The following is a 10,391-nucleotide window of genomic DNA, read 5'->3' as shown; positions in this document are numbered from 1 at the left end:
CATTATGTTAACGAAATTACATCTTAGCATGGTGCGTCTATCCCAATTATTTCAGATCGAGATAATCATCCCGCCTCTTATTTTTGGCAAAACTTAAGAAACTGAATCTGTCTAAGCATGAACTGTCATTCCCAAATAAACGATCGATCTGGACGAACTATACAAACATTGGGAGAATTACATTTCAGCTGCATATTAAATCTTGCAGGAAATTAAGGCCAGATTTTTTCCACTGGTCTAATCCTCGTATACTAATAGTTACCATAACGTTATACGAGCGACACTATAACTGGTACGATGCGAGCAAGAATATAAATTGTTTCCTTATTAGGCTAAAAGTTAGCAACACTCAAAATGCAAAATCCAATTTGATTTCGGAAACCACAGAGAAAACTCATAGAATTCAAAAACAAACTGAAAGCCGTATAAGACTAATAAAAGAACTATACCGATGTACGTAATGAATTGTTGACCTTTGAAAAGTGTTATTCAAGTTGAGGAAATTGATAAGTTGACATCAGCATACATCGAAATCTACGAGGTTGTTTCGAAAATTAATCCCGTAGCATATTGAATAAACTATCTCTAGAATCGAGTTCACTCTCGATTTTGGTTCCGCTAATAATTTCCTATATACCGAAACAAACAAGTGCCTTATTGACGAGGCGGAGATAATACTACTTGAAAACTTACTTATAACTAAACTTGGTAAAGAACCCGTATGAATAATGGACGGGAAATTCAAACAATTACAACTCAACAGAATTTCAATGGTCAAAGTTCGGAAAAATACCTTACAACAAGGAATTATATACATTTGAAAATGAAAACAAATATTCTTGTGTGTTCCTAAGAAGCTTTAACTGGTATATTGAATTTCGGGGACGAAATTTCTTAACTGGGGGAGAATGTGACATTCGTGACAAAACTGGATACACCTCAGTATTTACAAACCAAGTAAGCGATTAACCGCTTATTGAGCTATCAAATAAACGATTAACCAAACGGGTCTGGTTATGACCCAGATATCTCGGAGGTCCATCTATAAGCGATATATGTTGAATATAGGCCAACATATTAGTATTATGGCCTTAGTTCGATAGCAAACCAGTTAAACGAAAACATGCTCGTTTAACTACCCGCTATGGATTTAAACGTGAAAGATAGTTACAAAACAAGCATTGTATCATCCGTTAAGCCGAAAAATATTTACCAAACATTTATTTGAAATGTTTTAAGTGATTTATGAAAATATTTTCAATTTTTACAAACAAGTACTGTGTTTTTATAAATTTACACAAAAATAGCCTAAAAACACTCGTTTTCGCACTATTTGTCGTACACGATATATTTTTCGAGCAAAAAAACTGAACCCAAAATAAATTTGGACTTGGGACTTTTTATTCGGGCACACAAATCGAGAAGAGTGAGCCAAAATGGGGCCCAAGGGGGGCTACCCCACTTCCGGCCCAAGGGGTTCCCCCCCCCCCCACCTAAGTATTCTTTTTATTATAAAGTATTAAGAGATATTTTGGAGTCCATATCTTCACAAAATCTGGAAAATACTTCTGCTCTTCATCAAAAACTCAAGAAGTACTAAGGTAAAATCATTGATTTGATCAAATTTAACTTGTTAAAGCATGATTAATTTCGTATAAACATAGTATGATTACCAAAAAGTACTTCTAACCATGCAAAAATCCTAAAAATGGTCCAAAAATATGTTTTGATCATACACATGGTTAGGAACCTGGTTTGATAGTTTTTTTGGCCATAAACACGGATAAAAAGGGTTTAAATGGCGTTTTTACGGTTCAAAAGTTTGATTTAATGCCCTAACCGAAACCCTAAGTTCCAAGGCTTCCAAATTGATGTAACATTCTTGGTTTGTGATATAGGATCTGTACTTAGCTTATATATAAGCACAAGAACACGGAAATTGGATTAAGAGAGTGAAAACGGACGAAAACTGCAAAGGTAATGCCGAATTGCTCGATTACGAGTTGTTTAGGTTAAGGTTTTAATGTGCATATTGTAAGGTTATAACATTTTTCAGGGACATCAGGGATCATATGATTAAGTCTCTGCTCAAATTTGGTAATTGTTTGACTATCCGAAAATATTTGGCAAATTTATTACCGATTTGGGTCATTTATTTGGGAAAAATACCTAAAATGCTTGAAAAATTATAAAATTTTGTGGAGAACATATATTTGGTATATTATGATGACATATGAAATTTGGGGTCAATTTGAAAACCCTAGCCATGTTTTGTAGATTCGCGTTTATTCGAGTTTTCATAGTCATTTTTGGTTCGAAAAGGGTATTTGGCAAGGTTTTTAGCTTCTGGGAATTTTATAGATTATTTTGGGAAGTGTCTTGATCACTCAGGAATTTTTTCGGATTTTTTGAAAATCGTTTGGTATAAACGAATGATTTTCGGGCTAAATATAACATATAAAATGATTTCTTTAGAAATTAATGAATCAGTAAATAATTCTAGAAATATTTTTATAAAAATCTGCATATTTTAATATATAATTGGCTAAATTTTCATGATTTAATGATTAACGGATAATTAATTATGCTAATTTGAAAATTAAACAAATTCAATTATAATAAAAACCGACGAGGTCGTGATTAACGAACCTGTTGGAATATCAGAACATCAAGAGCGATCAAAAACCATACTTTTTTTGACTAATTTAAGTAAAAACGAACTTTTGTGAGAAATCCAAACAATTTGGTGAATTGTGCCTGTTTTTCTCCAAACCAAACTGTAAACGGAATGAGCCTCGTAGCGAATCCAGACATTTACCCAAGTTTACATTCCCATAACTGTTCTCTAAACATGTAAACGAACAACTTGGCCCAGCTGGTGAAATGGGGAAACTGAGCCAAGTTCGGTTTTAAGTATTAGACATTGAACAACATCACAATCTAAGCCTATTAACACTTTATGGGCATGACAGCCATACCCAGACTAGATATACAGCTCAGTATAGTATAAAGATTATAATAATATTAAGATATTAACATTATTATAATATTGATTACAGGGACTAAGTAATAGCGAGTCAAACGAAACACGAATCGATACAGCACTAAACATCTATTAAACCGTGAGTTTCATGGCCCCACTTTTAAACTGTTTTTACAAACTTTTGGTGAAAAACATATTGATACATATCTATATATTCTAAATTGTTTGATGATGAGAATTATCTAAGTGCTAACACATAAAAGTCCGCACTAACACAGTGATTAACTTCGAGCCGGTGGCTTGTGAATAGTACTATTGGTTTGACAAACCCAAACGGAGCCGGCATGGATTCCTGAGACTTTACACCGTTTGCACATGACCATAATTATACAAACACGCTATGTAGTGTTAGACATAGCTACTCGGGGCATGTTGTGGGCGGAAAGGGGGCCACAGTGGTTGATTGAGCGTGGGAAATGGATGTACGTAGCACAAACAGACAGTCAAGGCTTCACTGTAGCTAAGCATAATTACATCATAAACATACAAACAAACGTACTTGTGAGCTTACATACATACATACTTGCGTATTTACAAACTGTGATTGTTGTACGCACAACTGATTACTTGAAACTCGTGAAACTCACCAACTACTTGTAGTTGACCCGTTTTAACATATTTTTCAGGTACCGGACTTGAGCTAGAAAGTCAATGTGCTACGTGTTTGACTTGCGATCAATGCTGGGTGAATTGATACAAGTGTGCTAGTAGAAATAAAGCCGCTTAACGGGGTGGATTAGTTTGTACCACCTAGTTGTAAACGAAGTTAGATCAATGTAAAATGTTGTAAATTAGTTTGTATTGTTCTTTATAAGCAATGTGGTTGATACCAGAGGTAGCTGTTACATTTCCGTTTTACGCTTACGCAATTTGCTAAATGGGGTGTGGCATTTGATCACCTAGTATTATAAAATTTTATTAGAAAGAGTGAGATGCTACATATCTTTACCTAATGTGACACTAAAAAAGAATACGATTCCCTGGTGACCAGGTATGAAGCTAATGATGTCATGAAGGATAAAAAAAGACCACTCTAAGAAACCATTTAATTTCAGAAGCTATCAAAGGAGAGTTGGTTGGTGACCAAATCTATCGTTACATTCATTTGATTTGCAAGCTAAGGATCAATGGCTTAGTTTAATATAATCGACATATTTTTTTAAAGTTACTAGATGCTCGACCTCCAAGCTGGAATATTAGTGCCCATATGATTAAAACCACTAAAGATCTAAAAAAAATTGTCTCCAACACCCTTTAACATAGGTCATCATCTCTATTCAATCTAGATCGTCACCAACTACTTCCAACCAAAACTACATCGTCCATTGTAAAATCATCCTGCGACACCACATTTTCCAGCCATCATTACCATGTAAATGGTCATCTTCTTGGAAAAGTCAACCCTATTTCTCCAACCACAAGACGACCATCAAATGTGGTGGTCCACGATGAAGACAATGGTGGGCGAAAACGTTTGATATGGTGGTGGTTGTGGTGGCCGATTATGAAGGCAGTGGTTGGTGCTTGATTATCGGGACTCTCTATTGTTGTCGATCTAATATGGATTAGGTGCAAACGTGAGTTTGGTGCCAGGTCATTGGATTTTGGTTCTCAAACAAAGAAGGGAGAAGGACTGGTAATGCAATTGGTGGTTGTGATGTTCGTGAAAAATGACGGATAACTGGCTAATGGCGGCTGTGTTCGCGTGGTGATGCAGGGGGGGGGGGGGGAAGAGGTCTCGTTTTATCCCTGCGGCGTTGCTGGTGTGTTAACCGAAAAAGAGAATAGGTGATTGGAAACATGTAACATAAGAGCATTCAGAATAGCTCCTCCATAAATATGTGAGTTTGTTCACCCTATATAACTTTTTAATACTTTTTTGAAAATGATTATGGATGATAGAAAGAAAATGTAATAATATAGATATAAAAATTATTTTTAATTAAAAAAAATAGTAGTTTTTAATGTGATGAGATATAGATAATGGATCTCCTATGAATGCTCTAAATAGTTCTTGTAAAATCGAATGTGGTGGGTCCCACATACAAAAGGCTACACCTTGTAAAATGGTTTTACTAAATTACAATTTCACTTTTAAGTTAAACAATGTTCTAAAAATAGGCCTTCAGGGGTAAAAGAACAAAATTATCTTCACATGCACATGATATAACTAAGCTGAAAAACTTAACGTTCGAACTGTAAAGGACTAATTTTGAGGTGAATATGAAAATAAAAGATGAAGAATGATATTTATTTTTGAGAAGGACTAATTCTATAATTTAGGTAATTTAAAAAGTCAAAAATTATAATTTTCTTTTTTAACAAAAGAAATTTGTTAGTTTGATGTTTCAATTTTGGTTTTAATTTAAATTTTTGGAAATCCTTGTTTTGATTATTCTGATTATAAAAAATTGTGTTTTGATTTTTGTAGCCCAAAATTTATTTGGTTAATTAAATAATTTATTCAATTGTAAAGAAATAACGGCTTCTGAAAATCGTGAGAATTAAAATTCTATATTAAAGATGTCTCCTTAGAATTAAAAGATAATATGAATTTCTCATTTGAGTTAATGAAATAGAAACTCGAATCCCCTATAAAGGTTATCATATTGTTTAATTATAATTTCTTAATTTATAAACATAGAGTCAGGTTTTATAAACGGGGACAAAAATGATAATGATAAGAAGTATAGAAAAATCTTTTAAATTTTTAATTAAAAAAGTTATAATTCAAAATTAAAAATAAACGAAGAATGTAAAGACACAATAATATTTCCACCGTCTTCCTCGCTCTAAAAAGAAAAAAAACAATGTTGAAGGAAAAATATTACTGTGGCTTTTTATTTATCATTGTGTTTCTTGTTTATTTTCATCATCGATTTTGTCTTTTTTTCTTTACATTGTATTTTTTTTCTTTATATCGTGTTATTTTACTCAACATTGTATTATATTTATTCGGCATTGTGTTATGTTTTTACGATCTATTATGTCTTTTTCTATTTATCATTGTGTCTTTTATTTATTTTCGTTATTATGTCTTTTTCTCATCATTGCGTCTTATCATCGATTTTTTTGTGGAACGGGAATGACGGGAAACATTTTAGTTTTTTAATTTTTTTTGTTTTCTATTTATATTTTGAGTTATAATTTTTTATTTATTTATTTTGAATTTTCTTTTGATGGGTTTTTTTTACCACAAATCCTTCTCGATTTACAATTTTAACTTTTCCCTCTAAACTTAATTGTAATTATTTGTTACTTTCACATAGTTGTACACTTACACTACAAAAAAAAAGCCGTATTAGCGGCGACATTCATGATCCGCGTGAAAACAAATCTGTGCCGTTGATAGTTGAGTTGATCCAAGGGCTAGGGTTTCTTCCTTGTAGGTGTCGCCGCTAATACTCATGTCTCCTAACCCGGGAAAATATAATCCCTTTCCTTCTCTTTTCTCCATATCCCTTTCCCTCTCTTTTCTCCATTGCAGCTCACAACTTGTCAATCTACGAAGGTCTTGTCTCCATCGTCGCCACCGGCCACCACTCATCTTGTCTCCATCGTCGCCATCGGCTCCAACGCTCATCTTCCTGGAAGGTCCTTCGGGTATGTTTTATATCCACCTCCAACATCGTCGCTCATCTTCTCACTAATTTTGTGTTTGTTTTGTCATCGAGGTCCTCCTTCTCCTTCGCCTGCCACCCCTTCGGCCACCACTCGACACCGGCCACCCCTTCGGCCATCACTCAAACGTCGGGCACCCCTTCTGTCACCACTCCGACGCCGGCCACCACTTCTGCCACCAGTCCGACGCCGGCCACCACTTCTGCCCCACTCCGACGCTCACATTGGTGGTAAAACTTCTTTGTGTATTTATAATTTTAGGGATATTAATTGCCGATTTGTGTGTTTAAACAATGGTGCTGATATGTGGTGTAAATTAGGACTGATCTGTGGTGGTTTATGTGTTAGCTTGTATAATAAAATGAATTAGGACTGATCTGTGATGGTTTGTGTGCTAGCTCGTATTGAAGAGGTATGTACCCGCCTCAACACCGAGCGAGGCGGGTCAACCCACAAGATATAGACAAGAGTCTTGAAAACAAGACATTATGAAGGCACAAAGCCAAAACATATGCGCATGGCGCATATAACATATGCTCAGGCATCACATATGCTCATGCATCACATACTCAGGCATCACATATGCTCACGCATATCACATCTGCGCGTGGCGCATCCGCGCGTGGCGCATATCACATGCTTGTGCATATCACATCTGCGCATGAAACATCTGCGCGTGAGAATAAAGAGAAGACCTCGCGCATCCTCAGGATATGCGCGTATCACACATGCACATAATCAACCTCGTCCTTATCCAAATCAGGATTAGGGCAACCTTGATTGTGCACGTCAGACAACCTTCCAGAAGGTATCTTTTTAATGAATAAGAATATGCTGATGTTGACAGCTGCCAATGAAAGGTGGACAACTCAGCAAAACACATGTGCTACCACGTGACTACAACCAATGAAAAAGCACCAGGTGTCCCCAAGGACACGTGGCGCAAATCAATTGGAGGAGGCCAACAAGGCTGAGCCCAATCAGTGGAAACCCTAGCACTATAAATACCACATCAACTCCACAAGGAAGGGACATTCAATTACACTCAATCATTCAGTTACACACAATCACAGACAATTACAGAGTATTCAGCTATTAAGCAATATTCTCCAAATTTCCTTACTCTGATATTATTATCTTCTTCCACAAACACTTATTCTCACACCGGAGGGTTACCCCAAAGAGGACCCCTCTGTCCCTTTCTGAGGGGTAAGTTGACGGTGCTGTTCATTTTGTAGGTGGAAGAGCCAAGATCCCAGAGATCCATCGGTGAAGAAGCATAATCACACCCGAGGAAAGTAGATCGTCTACCAGTGAGTCGATCCACGTTTCTTCATTGGCGCCATCCACTGTTACAACGGTAACAAGATCTCATCAGATCTATAAAAAAACAAATTTTCACCATGGTTTCTGGTGCTCGTAACGTCGATCAAGTTCTGGAGGATATTGAACGTGAGGATGTTAATGAGGGACAGCAGTTTCTGAGGGGGCCGCGTGATTCTACGCGCACCACCAGTAACCGTCCCTTCATCACAACTCCTCACGGCCAGACTGAAACTCCTCCAGACGATCTCACGTTACAAAATCTTGCCGGCGCGAAACAAAAAGGACCAATGGGTCCAGAAGATGAAACAAATGACCCTAAGGAATGGCTCATAAACGAGCAACGGCGTCTAATGGACAAGTACAATGAAATGGTCAAACAGAAAAAGTTAGCCGACTTAACACAAAGGCTAGCGTTTGACAAGCAAGCCATTCAAGGAACGAAAAGGGCGCGCGCGCCGGAAGAGGGTCACTCTGTTCACACTGAACACGCTGAGTTTAGTGATGAAGAAGTGCACAGCGTCAGGAGGACGCGAGATACTCATGCAGGAGGCTCGCAGCCCCGCGCGCAAATGAACATGGCGCCTGGAGCCAGAGCCGATCTGGATCTGCACGCACCATACAGCCCACCAGTGAGAGGGCAAGTGGATGTAACCACACCATACAGGCCAGCCATCTTGGTGAAACATTCAAAATTCACTGAGCGCATCGCGAAGGCCCCTATCCAGCACAAGACCAAGATGCCAAGTGGTTTGGGCAAATATGACGGCACAACAGATCCAGACGATTTCTTACAAGGTTTTTACAACACTGGAAACCTAGAAAGCTGGACGATGCCAACATGGTGTCACATGTTTGCTCGCTGCCTCACGGGCGCGGCGCGTGTCTGGTTTGAAAGCTTGCCTACTGGGCAAATCGAGGGTTCGAGGAACTATTGGAAAAGTTCCAAGCTCACTTCGTACAACAGCGCAGACACACGCGCGACCCTGATGACATCATGCACTGCGTGCGCAGGAATGATGAAACGATTGAAGACTACATCACTCGTTTCAATCAGGAGTCTCTGGCAATCGGAGGTATCACCGAGCAACTATTGCGCGTTGGCCTTTATACAAGGCGCGCGCAGTGATCAACTCCGCCGAGCTCTCGTGAGCAGAGATGGCATGCCCACCACTTGGGCCAAGCTAATGGAAGCATCGCGAGTCTTCGCGAGAAATGAAAAACAGATTGCCAAAGATAGAGCGAGAGAAAGAGGGCATCAAGCAGAGGCGCCGCGCAGCAACGAAAGAAGGGGCAAACAGAACACTGTATGGTCCAGGTTGCAACCAACCAGTTTTTCTTCCGCAGAAAAGCAGGCGCAACCAAGCTCACCCCAGCCCCAAAAAGACGTTCGTAATCGCGGGGAGGGTGACAAGAGGGAAGGCGGCAGAGATCCTAGCAGACCTCTGCCAAGAATCTGGACTCCCCTCACTAAAACACCTTCACAAGTGTTGAGCACTGAGAATGTCTAGTTCAAAACCCCCAAGCCACTACATTACAAGGGACCATCAAACAGTGGCAAGTACTGTGAGTTTCACAAGTCCACAGGACACAACACTGATGCATGCCATCACTTGAAGGATGCAATTGAAAAAGATGTGAAATCAGGCAAGCTGGCTCACCTGGTAAAAAACCAAAGACAAGAAAGTGAACAACCAGAAGGAGCCTCTGCCAGCAAAAAGTACAAAAGAACCTATGTAGCCGAGGGAGGAAGGCAAGGGCAAACATCAAGAAAGAGAAGCGTGCAAATCCAAGGAGATTGGCGCGAGCAACAAGTAATTTTCCCAAGAATCAGGGGAGGCCCTTCTACCAGCAGTCCTCTTGTTATCACTACACACATTGCTCATTACGAAGTGTCAAAAGTCCTGGTGGACACTGGCAGTGAATCAGACATCATGTATGAGCAATGTTTCAGAAAACTGGATCCGGCAGACCAAGCAAGGCTTGAAATTGTGAATGCACCAATCTCTGGTGTTTCAAATGAAATCATTCATCTCCTAGGTCAAATACAATTTGAGCTAACTATGGGGGATGAGAAACACAAGCGAGCCGAAGTTGTCAACTTCTTGGTCCTGCCCACCACTTCTTGCCACAATATGATCTTGGGTAGAGGAACGATTGCCCAATTTAACGCCATACCGTCGCCAGCGCACGGCGCGTTGGGGTTCCCAACACCAACAGGTGTAACATTTGTATACCGGGATCATTTGTGTGCAGTGACAAGTACTCCGCGGGAGGGGAGAATGAAACTTCCAATGGCAGACAACGCGCCAGAGGAATGGATTCTCAACCCAAAATTCCCGGAGCAGAAAATCACAATTGGCGCAACGATATCAGACGACACGAGGTTGAGAATGAAAAGGTT

This window comes from Bidens hawaiensis, unplaced genomic scaffold, assembly GCF_021521415.1.
Source record: "Bidens hawaiensis isolate Kalapana, Puna unplaced genomic scaffold, B.hawaiensis_p1.1 tig00020539_1, whole genome shotgun sequence".
NCBI classification, from domain to species: Eukaryota; Viridiplantae; Streptophyta; class Magnoliopsida; order Asterales; family Asteraceae; genus Bidens; species Bidens hawaiensis.
This window is presented reverse-complemented; position numbering follows the sequence as displayed.